Source organism: Oxyura jamaicensis, chromosome 3, assembly GCF_011077185.1.
Source record: "Oxyura jamaicensis isolate SHBP4307 breed ruddy duck chromosome 3, BPBGC_Ojam_1.0, whole genome shotgun sequence".
NCBI classification, from domain to species: domain Eukaryota; kingdom Metazoa; phylum Chordata; class Aves; order Anseriformes; family Anatidae; genus Oxyura; species Oxyura jamaicensis.
The window spans coordinates 116,220,868-116,235,526 of NC_048895.1; the positions used below are offsets into that span (position 1 = coordinate 116,220,868).

At 46.0% G+C, this 14,659-nt stretch overlaps 1 protein-coding gene across 4 annotated transcripts in view; it reads left to right on the top strand.

The window, feature by feature from the left end:
- Positions 1 to 14,659, top strand: part of KIF13B (kinesin family member 13B) — a 124,781-nt gene that overhangs the window by 32,783 nt on the left and 77,339 nt on the right. The gene's annotated exons all lie outside the window — the stretch shown is intronic.

Genomic DNA, 14,659 nt, shown 5'->3' on the forward strand with positions numbered 1-14,659 from the left:
AGTACAGGCTTCATCCCAGAGCAGCTGACCTTGGGTAATCTCCCCACCTGCCTGCGAGGTAACGGGTCCTTCCGTCGTGTTTCCTGCAGGCAGGAGGAGGAGGGATGGAGAAGCACGTCCAGATGAGTTGTTTTCAACCTGTTTTTTTTAGGACTGATGGTAAGAGGTGGGCATGAGTATCATGCACAGCTACTAAAGGGTCTGCAGAAGAAAGAAAATCTACTGGAAACCATTTGTAGGTGCTGTAGTAGCTAAGTAACTCGACTCTTTCTCACTATTGCTCCAGCCATTGCCACTGAGGTTTGCATCGTGCTCTTGCCAGCAAGAGTGGGGAATCTGGAAAAGGAAAGTACAGACAGGGCTGCTTAAAGTGATTTAACCAGGGGATCTGTGTGTCTCCCGAATCTCAGCCCTGGGCTCCAGATGAAATAAACAATGTGGTAACTCTCCAAGATAATTTTGGCAGACCTTCTGGCTGTCGGGTTTCATTTGTTGATTTTTTTTTCCTTCCCTCCCCTTCTGCGTTCCGTTAGGAAATACTAACTACATGTTGTCTTCTCCTTTACGCTGCAAATTTGCAGTTTCTGTCTTAAAATACCTGCTAGCGGGCGGACTTGGGGCACAACAAACTGGTTTGTGTGCTAATCACAAGTACTGTTCAGTGTTTTTTTGTTTTTGTTTTTTTTTTGTTTTTTCCACCACATTAATTGCTATTATGAATTTCTGATGTTCCGTAGTGTTAGGGAGTGTGAGCTCTGTGGAACAGCTGATCTGCAGACACCCTCCAGTTTATTTTTGGCAGGGCCACCAGTCCACTTTCATGCGATAGCTTCCTCTTGGAGAGCCCTCTTTCCTTTTCCTAGCCCCCACCAAAACACAGGTAGACCTTGAGGGTGATAATTTCCTTTTAAGCAAGTTGTGCGTGTGGCTTTTTTTATTATTATTATTTTGTAAGGAAGCGGCATGCGACTGGCTTGATTCATCCGCACAGTTTGGGGGAGCTGCAGTTGGGAAAACATCCAGGTGGAAATGAAGACTTGGATTTAGCTGATGTGCGTGGTCTAACAGTAAGGATCTGCAGCTGCTGCCCATCTGAGTTTCTCTGCCTGCCCTAAGTAGCATTTAAACTTGAATGGGAAGGGATATAATCTTTTTGGTTAAAACCTGCTTGTTTCGTATTGCCAAATAGTTTAACTGGTAGTGATACGAATTGGGAAGAGGACCGCTGACTTTCAAATTCCACGAGTTATGTTCTCAAGCAGTTTGCTGTTTTTTTTTCAGTCTGATTGGGGAACTGCCTTGTGAATTTGCGTGAATGATCCAGCAACCACGGAATCCAGCCGTGACATTTCTAGAAGTGTGTATTTGATTTATGGCTCGTGATTTGTCATCCCGGACACAGTATCGTGCGTTAAGCATTAGCTGTATTGTGTAGTTTCAGCCTAACAGAGATCTTGGGTTTTGGCTGTTGGCTTCTCCAACTTGTCTGATGTCTTTTAGATTTGGAGAAACAAAATGTGTGTTTGTTGCTTCAAATTGTTGGAGCAGAGGTAGGTCCTGTTCATCCACTGGGATTCCAGTGCCTGCCTGTTCCTCAGCGTAGATGCTCATAACTGCTTTTTGTAATTCAGATTAACCGCAGGTATCATTTAGCATATAAGAAATCTCTCAATTTGGTTTAGCATTAGCAAAAATAATGCTTTTCTCAGTGACGCGTCTGTTTAATTAAAAGCAGTTCTCGAGATACGCATAGGAACATCTGTTTTTACTATTTTTTGGAGGGATGCTGCTGTGAAAAGTGCTAAATCACGATTGTGTGCTATCGAGTGCTTTTGCACGTGCACAAATGAATCTCAGTCAAGCAGACAACAAGTTGCATCGAAAAGCAAGACGTTTCTGGGAGACAACCAGCAGGGAATTTAGAAGTTCAAAGGCAGAATTCAGCAGAAACCCTCACTTGGCTCCTCGGGACATGTGAAAGCCTTACATCTCCTTACTGTTTATGAATACCAGCATCTGGCTGTGAATCCTACAGCAGCGGGCTTAAAATAGCTCCTTCCCAACACAGACCTGGCATCAGGAGCCGACGAGTTTGGTATCACCTCCAGGTGTGTTTGAGGAAAAGACAAGGCTCAACCGCGTACGTGAGGCTAATGAATTACCATACTATTATGGAAATAATCACGGAGACCACAAAATAATAAACGCTTTTCCACGTGGCGCATCCCACACGCTGTATCCCAAACAGAAAGCTGGGAAAGGAAAAGAGAATGTTAAGCAAAAGCTGATTGCTGCTAGCAGGTATCTGCTGTTAGAGGTTACTGTGAAGAAAAGAGCAATGCATGGAGGTAAACACTAGTTCACACATGAGGTTAGAGCTGACATTTTGCTTGTTTTAGGGTTTTGGACTTCCAGAACTTCAGCTCTTTGCAGAGTGTCGTGCCCAGAACGTAGCAGAACCTACCTCGAGCATATGCTGTGTCTGCATTCACGTCATAAAGAAATACCACAGCGTTTGCTTGTGACTCCAGGCTTTTAGTAAGACGTTTAAGAGTTGCATTTAGAAGAAGAATTAAGAAGTATGAACAATAAATTTTTAAGGGTACAACAAGACAATGTGGTTGATTCTCTAGGCTCTTGGGTTCCTTTGCACCCCTTTAACTACAGTGCCTTATGGCAGAATTGACTGGTGACACTTTTTTCTATAGCTTTTACGAAGAAGGTGAAAACCACCTCTGTACCACCAGGCCAGAAGCTATTTCGAGAGCAGATTCCCCCTTCTTCTAGAGCAGTGGCAGTTTTAATTTTAATAAATGAATATCTTACAGGGCTGCAGCACGCTGGCAGCGGTGGGACGTGAGCTATTCTTACATTTTCTGCAGTGCCTGTGCACGCGTTTGGTATTCATCATTCCTGACAGTGGGAACCAGCACACAGGTCTCAGTTTCTCGGTGATTGATCGCTCAGTTCACTAGGACTTCATGTAAAGCTATTTTATGATGGCAGTGTTCCCAGAAAAGCTAAACAATTGTTACTAGCCAAGATTGGACGTCGTGGATGCTTGAGCCCAGAAAAATCTTCTGAGCTTTGAATTCACGACTGATGCAGCATCTGTCCTGGAGGTGCTGTGTGATTGTTTGCTGTGGCTAAATTAAGGCTTGCTCGTGCAACATTTTGTGTCAGCCAGCTCCTTGGCTCCCTGGTTTTCAGGACATTTTACCAAATCTATTTTGAGGTTCTTTCTATGGTAAGTTGGAGGGATCGGTACCTAATGGCCTCGTAACTCCATCCTTGCAGCCCAGGATATTTTAACACGCAATGAACTTTTAATTAATTCAGCACACATGTAAGGTTGTCGTGAAAAGGACTTCTTTTTAAAGTATCTGCAGCCACAAATGCTTTTTACTTCAGAAACAGCGTTGTGAAAATGTTGAAGGATTCTTTTTAGGTTGACGGCTTTTTGGAGGGAGAGGTGTTGAAAGGGATTTCAAAGGGAAAGGCCTGCTGGGGAGATAAACAGCTCCGTGGTAAGAGGAGTGCAGGAAGCACATAGATGGTGTTGCCTGTGAGAAGCTCTTAGAAGTAAATAATTAGCGATAAGAGCGAGGAAGGAGGAAATCTGGTTGGCAGCTGCTGCGCCTTCAGCAGCGCCTCTGACCTTGGCCTAGAGGTGCCTCGAAGCTGCTGGGGGATGAGAGGTTTGTTGGGGGGGGGAGATCACAGAATTGTAGGGGTTGGCAGGGACCTCCAGACACCATCGGGTCCAGCCTCCCTGCCAAAGCAGGTTCCCTAGAGCAGGCTGCCCAGGTAGGCACCCAGACAGGCCTTGAATATCTCCAGAGGAGATCCCCCAACCTCTCTGGGCAGCCTGTCCCAGCGCTCCGTCACCCTCACCGGGAAGTTCTTTCACATGTTGGTGCGGAGCTGCCTGGGCTCCATTTTGTGGCTGTTGCCCCTTGTCCTGTCCCCACAAACCACTGAATAGAGGTTGGCCAAACCCCTCTGTCTCCCACCCCTCAGGCATTTATACACATTGCTGAGATCCCCTCTCAGTCTTCTCAAGGCCGAACAGAGCCAGGCCTCTCAGCTTTTCCTCACAGGGGAGCTGCTCCAAGCACGTATCATCTTTGTGGCCCTAGGAGATGAGAGCTTTGCTGAAAATCCACAGGCCTCTGGGTCACTTCTCATCGTGTTTCCCATATTCATATTTCACGTATTGCAAGCCAATGCCACATCACAGGGCTTTTGTTGGCACCGTCTCGGTGCCTGGTCAGGGCACTGGTAGCCGTGTCCCCATCCCAGGGGACCCATTTCCTCCCCCTACAGCAGGTCAGCCCCGAAGCTGAGAGCCCACGGGCTGTTGGCCGGAGTCTAGAGCCCAGGAGGTCGGCTGGCCGGAAAGCACCCAGTGGGGATTCAGTCTGACACCATTTATTTGGGTAAAAGGGATAACTGGTGGCGCAGGGTGCGTGTTTCACCTTGCTGAGTACCTGAACCCTTGCCAAATCTGCGAAACGATAACTTAATCCGTGACTGCTTCCTACGGCGCTGTAGGCGATGCTCTCTGGAAGGGTGTTTTGTCAGCCAAAATGTGTATATACAGCGTTACCAACCCCAGTCACAATGCCTCTTCCAGCTAGGTAATTTCTGAATTAATTTGTGGCCAGATCCTTTTACATTATCTACGTTGTGGCTTCTGCAATTGGTACCACTAGCCGTGCATCTTTGCGAATCCACGTTACTGATTTATTTATTTTTTCAGCACAAATAAATTGCCAAAACTAGCATTCAAGCCCTTAAGCAACTGCCCTATGTGGTTTTGAAGGTGATGGGGGCTGGTACAAGTGTTTAATGAATTTTTTTAAATGTATAATAAATAAATGAATAAATAAAGATGGTTGGAACAAGAAATACAGAATAAAAGGTTATTCAAAATGACCTTCCCCATTAAATATTTCAGGATCTGGCTCCCCAAATGAGAGCTTTCAGCTGGAACGCAGTGGGCATGAGAGAACTGCAGTGCTTTGAAATAGTTACGCGGTGTGATGAGTCAAGAATAGTTCACCAAATATTTCCTACGCTTAAAAATGGCCACGGAGATTTGCTGAGGTGGGAGGGAGAAGAATGGACAAAGCAGATAAGTCAGTTCCTCATTCGGACAAAAGCTGAATTTAGGAAATTTAAGGGCATGGGGAAATGCTACAGCAAATTGGTAGCACTCAGACAGAAATAGTTTGGACTTCTCCCCCCAGATGCTGAAGAAATTCTGCAAGGAGAAGGAAATGGAAATGCTAAGTACACAGGCAGAGTTTTAGTCCCGCTAAGGGCTGCAGCACCTTGGGGCTGTGGCATTGCATTCATCTGCCCCTTGTCCGCACCATACACATCGCGAGCCCGCAAGGCTTCACCCTGTAACCTCCAGGGCTCCATCTCCCCTTTTCACTCCAAAGACTCTTTTTTTTGTTGTTGTTTCCAAAACAAGTTCTTTATACTATTTGCTTTTGTGCAGCTCTGGGTTTAAGCGAATTAAGTGTTTGCCTGGAGCACTATGACATTTTCTTCCAGCAGTCCGGAGCCATTAGCAAGGCATATATGGGACATGGGAGCTGAGCTGTCATGGGGAAGGCTTGCCTATAATTTTCATAATTTGCTGCATTTTCCCTTTGCTTTTTCAGCAAGCAGGTCAATTATAGCTTATTCTCCTCAAAGACTTCCCACCCACGTGCTGGGAAAAGAGCAGCTGATTTCCGAGTCCTGGAGCAGCTCGGGTTGGAAGGGACCGACCTTAAAGCTCATCCCATTCTGACCCCTGCCATGGGCAGGGATGCCACCCACTGGGTTTGAATGCTGCACTGAGGATGAGGATTTCTTTTCCATGGCAGGCAGAGGAGCATCTTGATGCAAAAATTTTACCCCAAAAAAAGCAGACAAAAAATTCATTTACTCATGCCAGGTATTCTAGTAGTTGGGTTGCAGTCCCAAGACCATATCATAGTTTGAAACAACGTCAACAGAAAATTATTCCTCCTTTTCATAGCAGGATTATGGATAGGTGAGGAAAGCAAGCCCTTCTTAACGTCTTTTGTTAGCACTTTTGCAGCTGCTGAACTGTTTGAGTGAATTTGCATAGAAAAAGTACTGGGTAAAAAGGTTCAAAAGCTTCTCGAACAAGAAGTAACGTATCAGTGCATGCCAAATATTTCACGTTTCTGTTGACGTTCGGCATCTGGCAAATGTCAGCGTGGGTATTGATGGCTGCCTGCTCTATTATCATGCAGTTATTGGTGAGCGGAGTTTGCCAAAACGGATCGGAGAAATATAGACACTACTGAAAGGGTGGTGGTCGGAGGGGAGGGGAGGTGTGTAGCCTGCGCTCTTGGGGAGAGCGGAAGATAGTCTAACACTTTATTTTTTTTTGAAAGATATGAATGCTAATCTTACTGTAGGCAAATGATTGAAGCTACTAATTCTTAAAGTGCTGTTTTTGAGATGTCGGTGCATTGACAAGCTGCTGTGCTCAGACTGCATTTTATAGAGCGGTTCAGACGCATCGTGCTGTTCTCTTACCTCCCAGGCTCCTTGGGCATCACTGGGCTGATAGCACGTAGGGGTTGTGCAACCACCTCTTCCTTATCGCTACCATCATGGAATGTGTACGTGCTGAAATAAGGAAATTCAGGCAGTTACTGAACCATGGAAGCAAGACAAATATCTCTTATGCTAATAACCAAACCTTTCTGCATGCAGCCCTTATCTTCCCCCCCCCCCCTACGTAAATAGATCAACATAATTTGTGATTTCCAGTGTGCGTGTAGTTTTAAATACTGCTTGACTCCTCTAACCTGGAGCTGGATCCAAAACACGCCATGCATAGACTTGCCAGTTGGCAATAACCCTTGGCAGAGCAGCTGCCTGGTTCTGGAGGCACGAAAAAGGGCTCCGAGGTATAAACTTGGGCACCGTGCATGTGCTCTCGAACACCCAAACACCCAGTGATGCTGAAACTGCACCGAGGTTCAGAAACTGGATAGTATATCCAACGAAATTCCCAACCCCGTAAATACGTTGGGTGTGCACCGAGCGCACCGCTGAGATTGAGTTCTTCACAAAAGACGGCCACATGAATTTTCTCTGTTGAACTGCAGCTCTTTCAGATGTTGTCTGCTTGCTTCCTCAGATAGGCATCCCCTTGGGGAAGATGTCATTTGAAGACAAGAAGGTAAATTTTTGGAAGTGGAAAACAAGTTGACGGAGGCGGTTTGACTTGCTGCTTAGCCCACCTAGCTGGAAGGTGTTTCCTCAGCTGCAGGCTTTGTGGCTATCTGATATAAACCTCATGGGCAATCATGAGATAAATGACTGCATTCTTTTGGGATGTGGACTTCGCAGCAGAAAATGTGTAACAGAAGGTATGGAGTTTTTTTGTGGAAAATCCGAGGGAAATCAGTGGAAAGAGGTGGTATGGAACTAGCAAGCACTCAGAGGCACTTAGCCATAGAACAGTCACCTCTTCTATGCACTGAGTTTAGAGGGAGTTAGTGAACATTAAAAAGAAACAGCAAACATTACCAAAATGTTATGGATGCTCTGGATCTGCATCTGTTCCTCTGAGTTGAAGAGTCCTCATAGTAATTGCTGCAACTTGCAGCGATGGTGAGGGGGGAGAGCTGCTCGGCTGCTCTGGAGGCTTGGTGCCTGCGTGGCTCCAGATGCTTTCATACTGCTGTGAATGGCTCGTACTCTTTATCATGGACTGTTCTTCTTATCCTCTTCCTGGTTTGAGGCTTGAGAGGTATAGATTATTATTATTAGTTGACAAATGATACTGGAATTGCATGTTTGTGCTCCTGTCTCTCTCTCTGTCCCTCATTCGCACCTTTATTTTCTACTCCCAGCTACCCATAGACTCTCCGTAGAAACTTCTGTGCATGTCAGCAAGTTTTCTTTTCTGAAGGAAGGGGAAATCACTGTGCACAAGGGTAGGGAGGGCCCTGGGAAGGCTGTCCCATGCAGTTTCTATCTGTCGGTGGTACAGGCATCACGGTGGTTTGCTTCCAACTTTCTCCCTTTTGCTGAGTCTGTAAGAAAAAACGTCTTGCATCAAGGAGTTGCAGTAGGCCTTGAGGTAATTTTCCAGTGAGAAAAGAGGCAAATCCGTCCAAAATGCTCCAGGTGACTGAAAACATGCAGAAAAAATTGCTTTGAAAGGTTTTTCTCAGGAGAGCCAGTGCTGGGTCTTCTGTCCTGGTGGCTGTGCCATAATGAATGCCCACACTGAGGTCAGAAGTACCAGGTGTAGACATATGGCATGGCTGTGTGATGCTGGGAAGGCCTCTCAGGATGCTCTGTGTTAAATTTATGGTGAAAATGCTCTTTGTGCTTAAAGTCTTTTTCTCCTTTTTGAGTATTCTTGGTGTATTTGATTGCAGAGTTGAATAAATTTGTTGATAGAGAATTCAAACAGTCCGCGTGAGCTCTTGTAAATCCCACCTGCCACCCAAGGAGAACATGTTCCTTATACTTTTTCAAGGAAAAACCTACAATTTAAAGGTGGGCACCTTAAAATCTGACAGTGAAGAGGGAAGGGGTAGGGAGGGCTGAACACCGTTTTTGTAGCATTTCCTGCATGGTGAATTGTTGACTTGCTCACAAAAAGAAAGCTAAAAATATCCCAGAATGGTGCTGATCTGACATCAGGACTTCGTGACATGGCTTCTGCATTCATTGCAGGTTAATTCTGCATTCATTTTAAGCTAATTCTGGACATTGACAGGAACTAGGGCTAACGGTGTGAACAAAGCTTTGAGCTGGAAGGCTTGGAGCCTCTTAGAAATGAGAGCTTGTGGTTCGGGGAAAGTGAAAGGGACAGGCTGAGAATCATCCGTTTGGGAAGTAAAATGCTTCTAAAAACAAAATCCACCTTCACAGTCGAATGAGAAGCTCTGCACGTGGATGCTTTCAGGCAATAATCGAGTAAGGAGAGAAAAAATAAATAATTAGCTGTTAGGTTCTAATGTCCCAGCCAAAAGGGATTTCTGGTTTTCAAGGGAGGAAGAAAGCACAGAGCCAGCTGCTGGGTGCTGCAGTGTCTGGGGCAGCTCTGATGAAATCCAGAAGATTTTCACGTGTGCAATGCTGTACACACATATGTACGCCCCCCTGAGCTGTCTGCCTCTTCAGGAGCTCATCACACAGCTCTTGGGCTGCTTCCCTGGGATTTCAGCAATTTGTGCAGCTGGCCCAGAGGCAGGAAGGGTTTTTCACCACATCCCGGACCCGGGAGCTTGGTGTTCCCATCTGGAAATCCATCGGGGGAGTTAAAACGCTGCCAAACCATAAGAGGTTTCTTCCCGCCCCCCCTCCAGCGGTTATAAAATGCTAGCTGCAGCAGGCTTTATTAAAAAATAGTCCAAGGCACAATGGTAATTGAAAGTCTGGGTACTGGATGTTCACCAAACATTCTCCAGAGCACAATAGCATCCTGACATCCAAGTGTTTACAAACAGAAGGACCCAGTTGTAATCCCCTTGTCATAACACAGCTTTATGGGATGCGCACACCGCTCGAACGTGGCCGGGACAATACAGGAAACTTCGCTCCGACTGGAAAATATCCCAAACCCACAGAGCTGCTGTTGTGCCCAAGTTCTTGTTTTTCAGGCCTTTTTTTTGGGGGGGGGGTGTGAGCTGGCAAAAATGAGGTTTGTCGGTAGAAACCGCCAGCTATGCCTGGAATGCCGTGCGGCACCGGAGGAATTTTGGAAGTAACACTGATTCCTTTTGTTCCTTTTAGCCACAAGAGTTTAAGCTCTGAACTGTGCATGCTCTTTCGCATTTTCTTTTGACGTGTTTGGGGATTTTGCTTTAAAGGGACTAATTCTGCTTGCTATACAAAAAAAAAAAAAAAAAAGAAAACAACCATGGTTTTCTGCCAAAGAGGTCGGTATCGGCATGGACATTGAGAATAGGATTAATTGGAGGGTATCATCTAGAAATTGGAGCAGTCTAGTGGGGCACAGCGTTTTAATCCCCCTTGGTTTCTGTGTAGAAAGGGGGGAAGAATATTTATAGGCTGTTAAACCCGGCAACCTTAAGCACTTCGTCTTCTGAAACATTCTGGGAAAACGGATTGCGAAGTATTGCGGTGTAAAGAAGCCTGAAGTGATCACAGCTTGATTTAGGAGGCATTTCCTCTGGTTATATAGCAGCAAAAAGTGTTGCAAGTTTTATTTGTGTGATGTGTGGAAAGAAGAAAACTTCTCAATTAATTCTACTTTTTCTTATCAGTTGCCATTACTGCTGCCTTTCAGTTTTGTCGCTGCTAGACAATAAATTTAATTATGCTACTCAATTTTATTTTGCTTTTAAGTCGGGAAAGGAATTCTGCAGCTCAAGTTTAAGCAGCAAACCCCTTAACGCTGCAGTGTCTTTTCTAACCAACTCTTCAAAACCAACTCGTAGTGGATCAGATAGAAAAGAAATGCCACGTTTCGAGGATCTGCAACTGAAAGATAGCCGGGCTCCCAAGCTTCAAACAAATGCAAGATCTTCCTGATAGTTTTTTGTGCCTGCCTCCTTATCTGGTGTGCCTGAAGTTGTCTGCCTCGGGACTCTGCTAGAGCTCCTCGATAATTCCTGCACCTTATCAGCCTTTGCACGCTAGGAAGCTCCCGTAGGACAATGGAGGATGTATTTGCAGCTTTGTGGAGACGGTAAACTTGAAAATCATCAGCCTCGCTATTCCAAAACATAAAACTGCAACAACATTTGTTAAATCCTGCCTCCCGTCACAGACAAATCTGATTGTGGGACAGCGTGAGCAACGCAGAGCTCTTTGTGGTTTTCAGCTCCATCCACACCCTGTATTTACCCTCAGAGATACAGCTCGGGGAGGAGCTGTAAAAAAGACTCAAAAAGACTCAAACAAGACTCAAAAGTCTTGTTTGGAGGATGAGGCTTCTTGAAAAACCCTTCGGGCCATGAAAGCCATTAACTTTTAACCCATTGCTCTTCAAACAAGGCCCACGTTGGCTTAGTAAAGCCCTGTGGGACGGTTCTGTGAATGGGATATTTGTTTCCCAAGCATCCTTCCCCTGCTAGTTTGTTTTTTGTTTTTCAGAGGTGAGGATATGAGTCTCAGTGGGAAAGCTCGTGGCAGGTGGATGAGCGAGTTACTGCACTGCTTTTACCTGTGACATGTGTAAATGGTTAACAAAATGTCCCCGAGTCACAAAATGGCGGAGGTTGGAAGGCGCCTCTGGGGACCTCTCGTCTGGCACTCGTCCTGTAGGTGCTGTGCCACAGGACAAATGGGGCTCGATCCCGAGACCACCTCTGGGTCCTGCTGTGCTGCTGTTCCCACCGACCAAGAGGGAAACACAGAAATTAAATTAAAACACAGAATTTCTCCTCCAGGTTTTGTGTGGAGTCCTCATCACTGTGCTATGACGGGGCCTCTAAATGTGGGGGTACAGACAAATTGCCTGGTGCTAGACTTAAGAAGTCTCAGAAATGGAGCTATTGGGATCCATACAAACCTTAAAAACAGTAAACTTGCTATCAAGTGGAGTCCTATCGTCCAGAGGATAAGTCACTGTGACACATGATGCCAACTTTACTTGAAATAAACTGTGTGAATACAAATGGATTTAAGGCGAAGCAGCCTTGGCAGCTCCTCCGGAGCATAGCTAAGGATGCAGTCGTGCATCGTGGCTGTTGGGAGATGCCAAAACCTTTCTGCTGTTAAGCTCCACGTGGTTTTTTCCCCATCAGTATGTTTTTCTAGTTGTGTCTTCAGCTACTTTCCGGAGCCTGTGCCGAGCAGTTCCTGCTGAAAGGCCTAAAACAGCTCCAGCGATGTTGGAATCTGATCTGCTTATTTTTGCCATGGTTATGGAAGATTGCAAGTGGAAAGCAATAAAAATTTCTGGGGATTTTTTGGGACTTCCCTAATTCCTGGTTATTGGTGAAATTGTTCCCTCTCTCTTTTTCTTTTAACTTGCAAATTCTGTACTTTTTTTTTCCAGAAGCTTCTGAAAACATTCAAATGTTGTGACAGCTCCATAAATCCAGCATAGCCTTGTGCTGGTGAGCAGTATCATCAGCTTATAGTTTGGATCAAAGAAATGATAGAATCATAGAAACACAAGGTCGGAAAGGACCTATAAGATCATCTAGTCCAGCCGTCCTCCTATCGCCAATACTACCCACTAAGCTCTTATATCATACCTCAGATGCTGTGGTTGCTACTGGCATAGGAAATGTCTTTTTTTCAGGGAGAAAAAAAAAATCCTTCCTTGTCAGATGATGTCCTACAGCCACTGTTCCACTTCACCTAGGTTTCTGACTTGCTGCCCCCCACGTTTCTCCTCCCATTTGCCCCATCCACCCAGTCGTGATTTAGGCAGAAATGCGCTGGGACTGATGTAGGGCATGCGCTGATGTGCCAGCTGGCTGCTGTTTCCAAGCTGAAGAGAAAGATAAGGTCTAAGCTGTCCTTGCCTCTCCCCAGGAATGTCTCACCTCGTTTGCTGTGTTGTTTTCCCTGCTAAATTTGCAAAAACTCAGATGTAGTTATTGTCACCCCACCTTCCTTCTCCTTTCAAACATGGAAAGCCAGAGCAAAAAAAGTAATTTAAGAGACTATTGGAACAGCACTAATAATGAGTGAACAGAGTGGTTTACTCTGCCTGAATATATGATTTTAATTATTGGAGATTCCGTGCTTTCTCCTTTTTAATATGCAATAGTCTGGTATTGCAGGAACCTGAGCTGCGTTAGCTTGCCCTACTTTGGGATCAGGTTGAAAGGAGGGCTGGCCAAGGCAAATCCCGTCACTCTGGATTCAAGTGTAAATGTGAAGGTGAAAACATCTTAGTGACAGCCTTCAGAGGCCAGAAGAGGAGCTTTCCCTTCCTCTCCTGGAGCTTTTGGATGCTGTTGATGGCAATTTTGGTGCTCAGCCGGGGATTGGCAGCAATTCTGCCTGCACCTCCCAGCTGGGGGCGGCGGTGGTGGAAATGCTCCATGATCACCAAACTGCCCAAAGATCACCAAGATAATCCACGATTCGTTACAGGCTGCCATTATTGGAATCCAACAGGATGGCAATTTCTTTTTTGTGATTTTTTTTTGGCTAAAATCAATCGCGTAGAGGGCAAGGAGCATCCTCTGAACACCAGCACTTGCAGGGGGTCTTCATGGCTCGCTGGCTGCTTCCTCCTGCCCATTTCTTTTCTGTGGGATTTCCAGTTGGGCTGAAAATCTTTTCTTTTCTTGGATTTCTGAGCCCGGCTGCCACAGCTGTGGGCTGACGGGGCCGTGCGTGACGCGATGCTGTATCACATCGGGGGAACCCTTAGTGCTCTCCTTAGGGAGGCATTTGTCAGATTTATTTTCTTTTCGGCCCAAAGTGCACAGAGCCTGGTACAGCTCTAGGTAGCGTGCTGAATCCTAAATGCCATGCTCTGTGTTCCTTTGATGTAGGGCTCCCTTTTGTGTCTGGTTAAGTGGGGCTGCGAGACACGGTTTTGTGTGTATGTGCGGTTCTTTAGAAAACGAGACACTTGAAGACCTTTAATCTAAACTAAGCTTGATGATTTACATAGCCTAGTATAATCCATCCCCTTAAAGCTGCATACGGGATAGGACTTTGGAGATGATATCCTTATTGCCGCTTTAATCCGAATGCTCAATAATACGTGCTGGATTGAGGGCTGGAAAGGTCAAGTGCGTCGTCGTGGTGTAATCCTGCTTTGGAACGGGGCTGGGGAAATGAGCAGGATTGCTTGTTGAATTACGGGCAGGGTAACGTCTCTGTGTGCTAAGCTCACACTCCAAATCCTGGCTTGCTTTTAAGGAGAGGGATCTTCCTGTAGCAATAGGAGTGAACCTTCCCCGTAAACCAGAGCACCCCAAAAGCTTCTTAGCTGTTTTCAGGAAAGCACTCCACTGGCATTTCAGAGGCTGGAGAGCCAAAATAATGCTCTTGCATCTCTTAAAGTACTCCAGATCATCGCTGGAGCAAATCTCCCGGCTTGTTGGTGCCTCCTGTACCTGAACAGAAGCCCTGGTGAAGGCGGTCCCTTGGTCGCTCCCTGTCCACAGCCTCATGAGGAGCATCAGTGACCATGGAAAGCCCATGCTGAGCACGCTGCGGGGTCCAAGGGAGAGCTTTTGGTCAAATGGAGCCTGGTGGCGAGGGGAAAAGGCGTCCTGTTCAAGCTGCGCGCTTGAATGACTCCATGGTGTGGCTGCCATGGGGTAACCTTGGCTTAAATAATAGTCCTGCAGCCGCTAGCCAAGGTGCCTGTCGTTCCTGGTGCGTCTTCATCATAGATTCAAGCCTGAGTAAAGAGAAACAGTGGATTTAAGTCATAAATAATAATTTTTGAGAGACAGTGCTGGCAAATTTCAATTCTTAAACTCACTTCTCAAGCCACATGAGCATCAAGAGCATGACCTCATACAGCCCCTGCTCTGTCCAAAGGAATCAGCGATGCTTGCTGCAAGACTTCCCTGATGTCAAGAGCTTACTGACGTCCTTTGCGAGGTCCAGGACGAGGAGAGCATTGTTTCCTCACAGCTGGATTTCTCCAGCCTTCTGTATGGGAGGATGCTGCCAGGCCTGCTGCCAGTTTCCAAGTCCTAGGTGCATGGGC